This window comes from Helianthus annuus, chromosome 12 (genome assembly GCF_002127325.2).
Source record: "Helianthus annuus cultivar XRQ/B chromosome 12, HanXRQr2.0-SUNRISE, whole genome shotgun sequence".
Lineage (NCBI taxonomy): Eukaryota > Viridiplantae > Streptophyta > Magnoliopsida > Asterales > Asteraceae > Helianthus > Helianthus annuus.
The window spans coordinates 69,556,123-69,570,239 of record NC_035444.2 but is presented as its reverse complement, the minus strand read 5'-3'; positions in this window follow the sequence as shown (position 1 = coordinate 69,570,239).

The window sequence follows — 14,117 nt, the reverse complement described above, 5'->3', positions numbered from 1 at the left end:
TAGCATGCAATATTTTTGGGTTTTGTTGGTGTTATTTTTTTTATTATAGTTTTTTTGTAATAGACTGATATAAAAAGCATTTATTGTTAAAGGTTGGACACGAGTTGTGCAATAATGATGAGTTTAAAAGGAGGATGTGCGACATTGTTTGGACTAATTCGATTGAGCCCGAAGAATTCAAGAGACAGTGGAAGTTGGTGATGACTGAGTTCGGTCTTACTGAAAACAAATGGATTGATGATATGTTTGGGATGAGATCCATGTGGATTCCGGCTTTTTACCGGCACGAGCCAACGTCAGGTCTTATGAGAACAACTTCAAGATCAGAGAGTGAGAACCATTTTTTTTGTCAGGTTGCTAATTCACAACTCACACTCGTAGAGTTTATGAATCATTTTGATGGTGCAATGGATGTACAAAGGTTCAATCATAGAAAAAATGATCATATTTCAAGATATACTGAGCCAGCTGATTGGAGTCAAACTACCTTGGAAAAGATGCTGCTAAGATCTACACCAGGTCTATATTTTTTGATCAGCAATTAGAGATACATGGAACAATTTCCGAATGTTTGCCGATGGACACCAAAGTTGAAGGTCCACGTATCAGAATATTGTTGAAGGACTTTAAAGCACATGGAGATGGTTTATTGGAGGTATTTTACATGTTTTTAGACATGCGAATTTGTTACATTACATATGCGATTTTAGTTTATTTATTTTACATAATTTTTTAGACATGCGAAATTGTTATGTTCCACATGCGAATTTGTCACTTACATGATTGTTTAGACATGCGAAATATTTATGTTTATACATGCGATTTTAAATTTTATTATTTTTTTTATTTGGTTATTGCTAGGTGTGGTTCAAGAATCTTGAAAATGATGTAACTGCACAGTGTAGCTGTTTGCGTTTTGAGCAGTATGGGCTGCTATGTAAACACATCTATTTTCTTTTCAAGATGTTTGGTGTTAAAGAAATTCCAAACAAATATGTTACGAAGAGATGGACGAAGGATGTGGTGCCCAATGAGTTAAATGTGAAGTACAATCTAAATATTGGTGGTAAGGATGTGCAACACAAGGCTAAACGGATTGCTCGTGAAATCATCCACACAGGGGAGTATTTGGTTAGTAATTTGATTTCCGACCTTGATCAACTTGTCTTAGTGAGGGATCAAATGATGCAGCTTAAAGAGAGAGTTGATCAGAGTCGCATAACCAAGCAACTTGATCCAAAATTTGACCGATTTTCAAAGTTGATTGGTTATCAACAACCAGTAACTAATGCTCTCCCTACTGTTCGTGTGCCAGCTGGTATAAGAAACAAAGGCCGCGGCTCGCATAGAAGGATTAAATCTAAGAAGGAACAAATGATCGGCCGCAAAGGGAAAAGGTCAAGGACATGTAGCGTATGCAATGAAAAAGGTCATGACATTCGGACTTGTGGCGAGCTTAAAGCCAAACAACAAGGTAAACAGGGAAACAAGAAGATGAAGGGTGTCCAGATTGAAAATGGTGTGAGAGACAAAGACAATGAGGGTGAAGACGACGAAGAGGAAGATAACTTTGAAGATTACAGTAGTGATGATGGATCTGAAGAAGAAGATCAGTGGGAAGAGGTGTCTGAAGATGACGAGGATGAGTAATTTTTTTTTAAATGTAAATGCGAATTTATACGAAACACATGCGATTTTATATTCATTTGTGTATATCGTTTTTCACATGCGATTTTAGTAGTATAAACATGCGATTTTATATGCATCAGTTTATATTTAGTTTATATCATTTTTCACATGCGATTTCACTTTTAATACATGCGATTTTGAGTTATCTTGTTTTTTTTTGTGGCAAAGATCTCTAATTCATTCATGCGATTTTAAATTATAATAAAGCATAAGATTTGTTCAAAACATATATCCAAAATACAAAATAGTTGTTATTGTCAAACACAGCTACAACCATAAAACGATTAAACAGAAATTTAGTTACTTGAAGCAAAGATTTTGTCACGTTCAGTAGAGCTGAACTCCATCTTCTCCTTCACAGTGTTTAGAGCATCTGTCAGGAAAGAGAAGGCTAAGTCATCAGCTCGAGATTGCTCTTTTATGTGATCCTAAGCTTTGTCTCTGAAGCTTGATGGTGGTTCTTGAAGTAGCTTTTCCCATACTGCTTGATTGTTCTTGATTTGTTCAAGAATTTTGCCCTGCACATCAAGAACCAGATGAGAAGAGGTGACATCAGTGCTTATTTCTGTCAACGTGCAAGTTGACAATAGCTCTTTGATTGCAATGTTTTTGATTTTTTCTATATCTTCAGATGCCATTTTTCTTTGGTCTGTGTTTTTGTGTGTGTTTTATTTGGTCTTCTATGTCTTACTATGGAAGGTAGTTATCTAGGTTTTTTATATTAATATAGTAAATTTATTATATAGGTAGGTGGATAAGTTCAGTAGTATTTATTGTAAAATTCATCATTACATGTCAAATTATAGTCACATCGTTAATAAATTAAGTTTTTTATATAAAATAATATAATTTTTAGTTTTTAAGATTGGTAGTTTGTTTTTTTTTTGCATTTTTATTACAAAGTGTTCTTTAAAGTTTTTTTTTGCAGTGATCTTATTCAAAATCGCACTTGATTCGAAAGAAATTCGCAAACTGTAAGAAACTAACATATAAATATCCTTTTTTCTGATATCGCATGTGTAAAATATCTAAAATCGCACACTATATGAAGAGTTTTTTGAAAAGTTTTTTGAAATCGCATGTGCATTATCATGAATTCGCAAACTATATGAAATATCATAGAATACTTAACTTTTTTACTGAAATCGCATTTGCATATCATGAATTCGCAAACTATATGAAGTTTATAAGAATTTCCTTTTTTACTGAATTCGCATTTGCATTGTCGATGATTTCGCACATGATTTGACATGCTGCATCATCTTCTTCGATAGTCAGTCCTTCCAGAATTTCTAAATTCATCAGAAGTTCATTTTCTCAGAAGAATTTGTGAATATGAATCGATCGATTTGATGAATAGGAATCAATCGATTTTTGATTAATTGTTATAATTTCGTTTTTGTTTGATTTTAGGATTTGTCATTATGATTTTTGAGGTTTTGTTTGCCGTTTATCAGGTGTTTTGATCTTAAATTTGACGATTTTAACCTTGGCGGTCTCTTTTTTATTAATCCTAATTTGATAAATTAAATTGTTAAACACGCGCTTTAAATGAGATGATCGGACGGTTGTTGTTGTAGCGTACATAATGTACGATTAGTGTATTTGTATGTTAACCGGCCTCTCTCTCTCTCTCTCTATATATATATATATATAGGGGCAGAATTTAGGGAAAACACCTAAAAGTGTGAAAACGGTGAGAACACCCCTCATCCATTGGATCAAAACAATCTATGGATTAGAATAACGCGGTGGCGTTTTCGTAAATAACATCAACTTTATTACTTGGACGTCCTTCATTAAGGGTAACAGGGTCTTGAAGAAACACGAAACTAATTTTAAGGTTAATTAGTTTGGTTTATGTTTCAAACATGAGGGTTAATCTTCTTAAACTTTCCTGAGCTCCGATTTAATCCGTTCATCCTGCAAAACAGAACACCGTTAGCTCGTTAAGAGGGGAATATGGGGGTTTCCCTCCTAACCAGACTCCGGTGTGAGAATAAGTATCTGCTTTGTGGAAATAAGTGTGTGTTAAGAGTGAGAGTGAAGAGAGCAGAATGTTTAACCTGTGCATGAAGGTCTCTATTTATAGCCGGAGATGTGTAAGAAGAGATGGGCTGATGGGCCCTGGGCCGGAAGGAGACAAACAGGGAATATCCTTCTTGTCTCACTGGTATCAACCGTTAGTGCCTTCTAGAAGATCTCCAGTGCTGGCGCACCATGATTGGAGCCACGTGTCCCATTTATCGGCCTTGCTGTCCTTCTGCCATCAGCATGTAAGTGGAGATCATGGGGCAGGTGTTGCTGCCCCCTGATTGGTGCCACGTAGACGTCCTTGTGTACTTATTGTCTCCTGCACGTCAGACAATCGTGAAGCATGATAGAGCACAGACTGGAGGACGCTGATTGGATCGCCTTTCTGCCACTTGTACCTTATATCCTTTCTGAAGTGGCCTTGCGCCGTGACTTCTGCACGACCCTTGTTGTACACGTAATTGGCTTGCGTAGGGTTGTAGTAGCTGGAGGCTTTTATCCAGAACACTAAGAATGAAAGCTGATGTTTTCTCTTGCTTGGACCTCGCGCGGGGTCATCCTCTGCTTTGTGACCCGCGCGGGTCTAAGACTGATCAGCTTGCTGAATAAGGAGCATGGTCCAGCGCGCGACCTAAAAATGGTCTGCGCGGCCTTTTGGGACCATACCCCTTCAAGTCCCCCCAGTCCAGTGCTGCACCATGCGCGCGACCTAAAAAAATGTTGTTGATAGCGACGTTTGAGTTGACTACTGAGACGGCCATCATCATGCTGTCACTGACGGTTCGGCTTTCCGTCAGGCGAGTGAGGCCCACACGCGCGTGGTAACCGTCACTCCGGAAGTCCCGCCTTACGTGGTGATTGCTGATTGGCTACGCGCGCGGTGAATCCGACACGTTTACCCATCGCATTAAATTCGATGGGTATATATAGTCGACGATAGGAGAGAGGAGAGCACAAACCTTTCTTCTGCTCCTTTATTTTCTCTTTATTCCTCTTTGAATCTTCAAATCTTCAAAGGTTGCACTAGCAGATCTTCAAGTTTTTTCCAGAAGTTCGAAGATCTTCTTCTCATTTTCACTTTCTTTATCTCAATGGCTGAAGAGGAGACTCATCTTGAAGAAGGCCCCCTCCCCGTCTTCAAATGGGACCATGGGTTATTCGAGCAAATTACCAGGGGGTTCCGTTTCCCACCAGAATGGGACGCTCAGTATCCCCGGCAGGGTCAAATTGCCGCCGACGCACCACCAGGGTATATAACCCTTTTTGAAGATTTCTTTCTACAAGGCAACTTCCGGTTGCCGGGGACGGAGTTTATGGCCCATATACTTCATTACTATGGGTTTCATATATCCCAGATGAGCCCACACGGCATGGTGAGGGTGAGGCACTTCGAGTTTTTGTGCCGGTCTCATGGCATAGAGCCCACAGTGGAGAGGTTTATGGTATTCTACCAATTGATTAGGAACATGGGATTCTACTCCTTTGGCAACCGGGGATCTGCCAAGAAGATTCTTCTGAACCCTCCGAAGAGTTTCCATGACTGGAAACAGAAGTTCTTCTTCATCAGAGAAGAAGTTATTTCGATTGCGATGATTTTCCGCGAGCCGGATGCCATGAGAAAGAAGAGCTTGCTATCCCCAAGGCAACTGACTGGTATTTGAAGCTGAGTGCAACACCAAACCGTATTTTTGGTAAGAATGTCCTGGTTGCTTCGCAGATGAGGTGCCCGTTTTGAAGTTTCAAGTTAGAGGTTTTTTTTCCTTGACTGTTCCTCTTTTGAAATTCGTTTGCGCTTAATTGTTGGATTTGATTGTAGAGGCGCACCTGTATCAAGCTGTTTTCCCCACCTTTGGTGGATCTATGGGTGTGCGCCCGCTGGAATCAGGGGAGCCATACTGCTATGAGCGGAGCAAAGGTCATTTTCTGTATCCCCTTGCTGGAGCCTTTGCCAATCCTCCTACTGCAACCGAAGGTGCGCATCTACCCAACCCCACGCCCATGCGCGCTGTGACCTTTACTGGGAAAGAGATTCTGTATCTTTCCAGCGAAGAGTCTATAGGGTCATCAAATGGGGAGCTAAGTTCCTGGTCTAACATCTTTGCAAGTGTGTTGCGCGACCTTGGCATAGATCCGGAGGAAAAGAAGAAGAAGGCGAGCAAGAAGAAGAAGAAGGTTATCACTATTGATGCTGAGGTGACCAGCAAGAAGGGCGGGAGTAGCCGCGCGACTGCTGGTGCTTCTGATAAAGGTACTCTTCGGTTTCGACAGAGTAACCTAGACGACTATGTTGTTGCAAGTGACTCACTTGAGGGTTTGTCCCATATAGGTGAGAAGAAGACCAGCGCTGCTGGTTCAAAGAGTTCTGGAAGCGCAGCGTCAAGGAACCCAGATGCTGGTGCTACTCCCTCTTCGATCGCGCTGGATGAAGAGGAGGAAGAAGAAGAGCAAGAGGAAGAGCATGCCCTTAAGTTAGTAAATAGGAAGAGAAGTAGAGAAGAGACTGCTACGGGCATCAAACCAGCGCAGAAGGCTGAGGGAGTCCCTGTGACAGGGAAGCAAAGCAAGCTATGCTCCCTTTATAAATTCTCTCCAGGTTAGTGTTTTGAAGTTAATACTTCCTCACTTTAGTGACACCTCTTTTTAACACTTAGTTTCTGCAGAGGCCCAGAAGAAGGCCCCTGAGAAGACTAAGGGAGTTGAATTTAAGGATCCTCAAGAACCGGCGCCGAAGAAGACTAAGTTTGTAATCAGGCCTCCCAAGACAACGGAAGGGACAGTTGAGAAGGTAGTTGGAGAGAAAGAAAAAGAGAAAAAGAAGGCGTTTGAGAAGCCTGTGGGCGATAAATCGAGAGAGACCGAGACCGCTGCTACTACCGCGCAGGAGAAAAAGCAGGGTCCGGAGGTCGTGCACATTACGGGGCTTGACCAGCCCCTTCATGAAAAAGAGAAAGAAGCTACCCGGGGGAAGGTACCCGAGGTTGTTAAGCCGGTGGAACTTTCGCAGCCTGATATCCCCCTCCAAACTAAGCAGGTTACAACTACTGCTGGGGGGTCAGATGCTACTGTCGCCGAGCAGACGGCGCCTAAAGATGCTACTGCTGCTGCAGGTGGAGCCTGTGCTGGAGGGTTTGGTGGCGCCGCAGGTGCTTTCGCGGCTGGTCAAGCTGGTGCGGGGAGCCAAAGCTCGATGCCAGATCCTCCGATAGGTCCTAATGATACCTTAGGAGATATCTATTACAAGACTTACACCGAGGAGGCTCGCGGTGATGCTCCCCACCATCCTCCATGGGGCTTAAAACAGAAGGACACGTTCTTGGAGTTTGCTCCGTGTCGCGATTGGTTCTTAAATTCTTTCCCTCCCGGTGAGGTTAACCGACAAAGAGCGCGAACCCATGATGGGTTGTATCACGCTTCTATCGTCGGCGTGGCCAATACCCGCGTTGCCAACCACCAGATTGTGCGCGGGTGGCGCACAATGGTTAAAGAGCGAGGGGACTGGGAGAAATACCGTGAGCGCTTGTTAAGGCAGGTTAAGGATTTTGAGAAGTTAAAAAGTGCCTTTGTTGAGGAGAAGGCCAAATTCGAATCTGAGAAAAAATCTAAAGAGTGGGGCCGCGAGGGCCTAAGGAGTAAGTTGCGTGCTGCCAAGGAGCTCTTGTCGAAAGAGCATGCTGAATGGAAGGAGGTATGTAAAAAGGATAACCAGTGCATGTTTGCTGCTCGCTCCAAGATTACCGACCTTGAGGCTCAGATTGCCACATTAAAGAAGAAGGTTGAGGATATTGAAGCAGACAAAGAGCATGTTAGGTTTAACGAACTTAACCTTTTCCTTATTATGTTGTTTTTTGTTTGTCAAAATATTGCTTAAGTCCTTGTTTCCATTCTTCACAGGCTGAGTTGAAGGCGCAGGTGGCCAGCCAAGATAAAGACTTAAAAGCGAAGGACGTGGAGATTGCGGAGTTAAAGCGTTGATTGCATCAGCAAACTGACAAGAATGAATCCTTGGAGATTGATCTTAAGGACGAAAGGGTGAAGGCTGCTACCGCCGAGGAGGCCAAACAGAGGGCCGTCGAGGCGCGAGATATTAGCACCTCTGCCCTTAACGTAGCCCAAAACAATTATGCTGAAGCTCAATCAATCGTAGACACGCTGGTCTCCGAATCTAAATGGATGCGTAATAGAGGGGTTGTTCTGGTAAGGTTCTCTCTTAACTTGGGCATTATTTTTTTTGTTCTCATCCGTTGCCTTTTTGTAGATGGCTAACTCTATTGTGAATGCTTCTGAGCTGGATGCGGCTGTTGCCGCTCTCATAGATGCCTCACACGCGGTTGGGCATCGTGGAGGTTATCTAGAGTGTACTAAACATGTTGAAGAGGCCTTTGGACAAGAGTTTGATGTCAGTCATTGCTTAGTGACCGATCAGGCTGATGCTGCGTTAGCTCGCGCTGAAGGAGTTTATGACCATTTATCAATGCCTGTGATGGATTTGGTCACTGAAGCGCTGAAGCACGATGACTGGTGTTCTCGGCTAAAGACTATCCTAGACCCTCCACAGACTGTGGAGTTATCTGATGAGGAGGAAACAGCCGGCGGAGATGGCGACGGTGATGGAGATGGAGATGGCGAAGGTGGTGATGACGAATAGATAGTGTTTGTAGGCTGATGCCTTGTACTTTGTTTTTTATGTAATTATTGCGTGGGAGCGCTTTTGTTGAATCGAACTGATGAAGTTTTGCTACTTTTTATGTAATTATTGTGCGGGCGCGCTTTTTAGAATATAACATTATGTTTGCTTTCTATTTATCAAGTTACAATTATTGCATTGTTGTTAGAAACTTTGGTTAAGTTAGCTCAAATAAATGTAAGTGTGGCTCGTGTATGAGTGTTACTGCCCGGTCTCGCGCTATGATCGCGGAGGACCCTGGAGGCATAACTCAAGAGCTCGTAATTTACTGAAGTGTTTTCGTGCTAATCAAAAGTTTAACATGCATTTGTAACATAGAATACATACGGATAAAAACATAAGGCATAGCCAATGCGTGCATTCATTAGCTTGGAAACAGGCGCGAGGCCAACATACATCACTGAAATAGAAAAAGGGTGCGTATAGCCAACATAGATAATTTAAAAGGCGCGTGGCCAACATAAGTAGATAAAAGGCGCATGGCCAACATAACTAAGTGGAAAGGCGCATGGCCAAGGGTGTTCACATGTAGCATTTGCGCAGTTGTTGTGCGTTCCACCTGCGCGGGATGATGTGTCCATCAAGGGTGCGCAATTTGTATGCCCCTTTTCCTAGCACCTCATGTATTAAGTATGGGCCTTCCCACTTAGGTGCTAGTTTTCCGGGGCGTTTAGCATTGGACGCTTCATTATCTCTGAAAACGTATTCCCCTAGAGTGTAGGTACAAATGCGCACTCTTGCATTATAATACCTCTCCAACTGCGTTTGTACTTGGCCTCTTTGATTCGCGCTATTTCGCGCCTCTCTTCGAGCAGGTCCAAGTCTAAACGACGCTCTGCCTCGTTATCAACTTTGTTGATTGCTACCAAGCGTGGCGAGGGGAGGCCTATCTCAGTTGGGATAACCATCTCTGAGACGTAGACCAGGCTGAAAAGGGTTTCGCCAGTGCTTGTTTTCGGCATGGTTCGATGAGCCCACAAGATGCTCGGGAGCTCATCTACCCAGCCTCTTCTCTTAGTACCCAGGTGGGCCTTTATCCCTTGAACAATACTTTTGTTGACACTTTGTACTTGGCCGTTGCCCTGAGGGTGCGCAACGGAAGAGAAAGTGTGCTCGATGTTCATCCCTTTCATCCATTCTTGAAGGTCTTCAGAAGAAAAATTGGTGCCATTATCGGTTACAATCTTGAGTGGGAGGCCAAATCTGCAAATGATGTGTTCCCATATGAACTTGCGCACCATCATTGCAGTAGTTGAAGCGAGTGCTTTGGCCTCCACCCATTTGGTGAAATAATCAACGGAAACAATTATGAACTTCACAGCTACAGGAGCTTCAGGGAAAGGTCCCACCATATCAATCCCCCACTGCTAGAAAGGCTAGGCAGTAGACACAGGGATGAGATCATTCTTTGGACGCAGGGTTTTTGGGCATGTCTTTGACAGGAGTCGCACTTGCGCAACTCCTTTAGAGCGTCAACGTGCATCCCTGGCCAATAGTAACCAGCGTTTATTATCTTTGCTACGACCATGCGCGGGCCTGCATGGATGCCGCAGATGCCTTCATGAATCTCCCTGATCAGGTAACTTGCATCTTGAGGGTCCACACAGCACAGCAGTGGCCCTAAGAAGGATATTCTGTACAAAATTCCTCCGTTCATCTCATAGAACAACGCTTTGTTCTATACTTTCCTGGCTTCTGCCTTGTTTTCAGGGAGGATTCCTTCTTAGAGATATTGAATGATAGGGGTCATCCACGATGGTGGCCCTATCTCAATTACATTCACTTGTCGCAACAAAATTGATGGATTTTTTAAGACTTCGATTCTTACATCTTTGGCGAGATGTTGGAAAGCTGTTGAAGCGAGCTTACTTAATGCACGAAATTGTCCTAAAACGCTCTGTAAGTATAACCCCGGACCCCTAAAACCCTAATTCTTATGAAAAACCAAGAAATTCAATTTTTCTGATCGCTCGCGGGCCGCGTAAGAGTTAAGCCAATCTTACGCGGGGCGCGACATCTAAGCTAATCTCCGGATAACGATCAATGCCACGTGTCTGACACGTGGCAGACCTACACCGTGACACGGCAGCCCTAGCCGTAGCTAGGGTGGCCCTCGCGGGCCGCGTAGGAATCCCTTCGAGTTTACGCGGGCCGCGTAAAACTCAAAAATTTGTTATAAATTGGACATTGAATGGCCTGGCTTCTGTGTTCGCAAAATACTTTCAAAACATCAAATTTCTGCTTAGATTCGTGTGTTCTAATAAGGAAACGCTGCTACGATTACAAGGTAATAACTCGATCACTACTACGATACAATGTCCAATCGATTGAAACCGATCCGATGGATGTTTAAGTGCTGCCCGAACTCAGGCTATACTTTGTCATTCATCGTGAGGGTTTTGATTTCGTGAGCTGATCGTAAATGTTGTATTAAGTTACTAACCTAGTTTAGTGTACATTGTTATTTAACTAGGTTACGAGGCTAAATCAGTAGGCAAAACTCTGTCCCGTTAAACTTGCAATCGGAGTCATTCTCTTTTTATCAAAATGTTTTATAATACCTAAATGTTTTTCAGTTATATGTTACAGGGATTAAGTCTTTGTTATCTTAAATTACTGGCAGTAAGTGGGGTATTGTGCACAATGACTACAGTTTTAATCACTTTTAGGTGAAAGGACATAAATAGTGATACACGTCAATTTTGGGTGAAAGGACCCAATAGTGATATGACCACAGTCATAGATCCGGTCGAGTGACAACTGAACCAGCTAATTATATGATAGAGGCAATTGTAATCGCTCTTAATACTGTAATCTATAACAAGGTGTCGTTTTATGCAAATTGAATGACTCACCAGTATTTCCCCGCTGATAAAAATCTTTTTAAACATGTTTCAGGTGATTTACTGTGAACCAGGGAAAAGTGCCGCATAGCACTACCAGCTTTGATAAAGTGGCTCAGTAAATAAATAAACACGTTTTTGTAACCAGGAAATTTCCCAGTGAATTTCCTCTATTGTAAATTACGGGGTTTATCCCGAAACTTGAAATAAAATAAACGAGTGTTTTCAGTTTTAAAAGATCCTGTTAAAATTTCCACTGCCAAAATTAAATACCACGAGTTTTCTGTCTTGCGGCAATCGAACCAGGAAACTGAGTTGGGGGTCGTGACAGAAAAAGGTGGTATCAGAGCCACTGATTTAAGCTAATTAAGTACTTAGAAATACTTAATTTTTCAGATTGCCATTTTGTGATTCTATGTGAATTTAATTTAATAAATAAAATTTTAACTTAAAATTTTGTGTGTTTCTTCATGTGTGCTAACAACATGAATGAACTGTCGGAGGCACTCCGAAACTTTACTATCGATACCACTGATATGGATACAACCGGGATCCTATCCGGCTATCAAGCAGACACTGAGGAGCCAATAATGTTCCAGGCAAACCTAAAAAGAGGAGGAGGATTTTGGACTGGAAACGCGGACGAAGGAAGAAGCCAGCTGCCCAGAAGGTGAAGAAGACTGAGGATCCGAAAGACAAGGGAAAAGGAAAGGAAGTAGGGGAAAGCTCCGGTCAAGCCCAGGAGATGCCACCATGGGAAGAACTGGACCAAAAACTTGCAAATTGTGACCTCATCGGACCTGACGATGAAAACCTTTTCAATTTCCCTGCCAAATCACAACTTCCAATTAACCTTGAACCTGCTATTCCAGACCTTATTGTCAACCCACAACCTGTTACAGGCCAGCTGGAAGCGTGGTGGACGAGCGACTGGCACTTTCAGAATTTCATGAATAATCCAAATGTTTATTTTCCCTAGTTTGATCCTGAACCTGCACCATTCCCACCTATGAGCAGCAGAAAACGTTGCTGAATTATGCCACTACGGCGAGGAATTGGTGGAGGCGGGAAATCGGATTCAGGACATGGGGGAAGGATCACGTGGAAGTACGACGAGAGGGAGCGTCGTTTCTGAAAAGCCAGTTAACGGTGGTGGAGTGCTTATATAATAATAGTATGTAGAAAATATATATATATATACACACACATAAAATAATAATAATAATATAATAACGTATAATAATAACTAAAAATAAAACTTTTGTAAAATAGATGGTTTGTAACGACGCATAATATTATAAAAATATATGAATGTCACAAGGTCGACAGTTTTGGCTATATGTGTTGATGTGACTATGTGTTTTTATTGCTTTATTGTGTTTGGTTGCTATCCATTCTGTGACAGTAATATATATTGTTAATGATTCAGATGGAAAACGCAGAAAATCAACCAGTAAACGAAGTTAACCAATCTGAACAAAATAATGAGGATCATTTTCTTAATAGGCAAGATATAGAAAATATCGTTGCCCAGGGAATAGCCAATGCTATCCCGACAATCGTCGCTGCTGTTAAGAACCCTGATGAACCTTCACAAGCCAACCTCAGCAAACGCACTCGGGATGATAATTTCAGTAACAGTGTTATTGGAGGCGGCATTAATGACAATAATGTGGTTCAAGCCCCAATACTCAAGAAAATGAAAGTTGCAACACCTGGTTGCACTTATAAAGAATTTCTTGCCTGTAAACCAGTTGAATTTGGAGTCAATGAAGGGGCGACCGCTGCACTGCGTTGGTTAGAAAAGACCGAAGCAGTGATTAAAATAAGTAAATGCGCCGAGGAAGACAAGGTCATGTATGCATCCCACCTTTTTAAAGAAGAAGCGTTAGAATGGTGGAACACGGTTCTACAAGCCAAGGGAAGTGATGTGGCTTACGCCATGAACTGGGAAGAATTTAGGGAATTGATGGAAAGAAAATTTTGTCCCGCTTACGAAAAGGAACAAATGACGAATAAGTTCCTGAACCACTGGATGATGGATGTTGATTGTCGAGGGTATACTTCGAAATTCTTCGAGTATGCCAGAATTGTGCCGACTCTGGCTTCGCCAGAACCGGTACTTATTTCTCGCTATATTTGGGGTTTAATTAGCGAGATTCGTGATATCGTCAAAGCTGCGAGACCCCGCACAATTGACAATGCGGTAGAATTGGCCAACACCTTGACTGACGGACTGATGCGCACTAGAGAAGAGAACAGGAAAAAGGAATTGGCCCAAAAGATTACCCAAGGTTTTCATGGGGGTAATAATGCTAGTAACTTCAAGAGAAAGGGAACCGGGCAATCCTCTGTTGCTCCATTCTACAGTACCTGTAAGAGAAAACACCTTGGGAAATGTAAGGGGTACTGTAACTTCTGCAAAATCCCGGGGCACCAAGAGGAGAATTGCAGGAAGAAATCCATGATCTGTTTGAATTGCGGAGAAGCAGGGCATTTCAGACCAGAATGCCCTAAACTGGTCAAGCCAGCTGATTACAAGGCCAAACCTGCTGAAGGAACTAATAAGAAAAACGCAAGAGCCTTCCAACTGACAACGCAAGAAGCCAATCTGATTCCGGATGTGATAGCTGGTACGTTTCTTGTGCATGACGTTTATGCAAAAGTATTATTTGACTCTGGTACAAAGCAAAGTTTTATAAATACTTCATTCTACCAAGCTCTTAAGCAACCTTTAACCAAACTTAGGCAGATTTATACGGTAGAAACAACAGATGGTAATTCTATTAAAATAGATAAGGTTCTTCAAGAAGGAAAGATAGAACTTTCAGGCCACAAATTTTCTGCAAACCTACTACCTATGAATT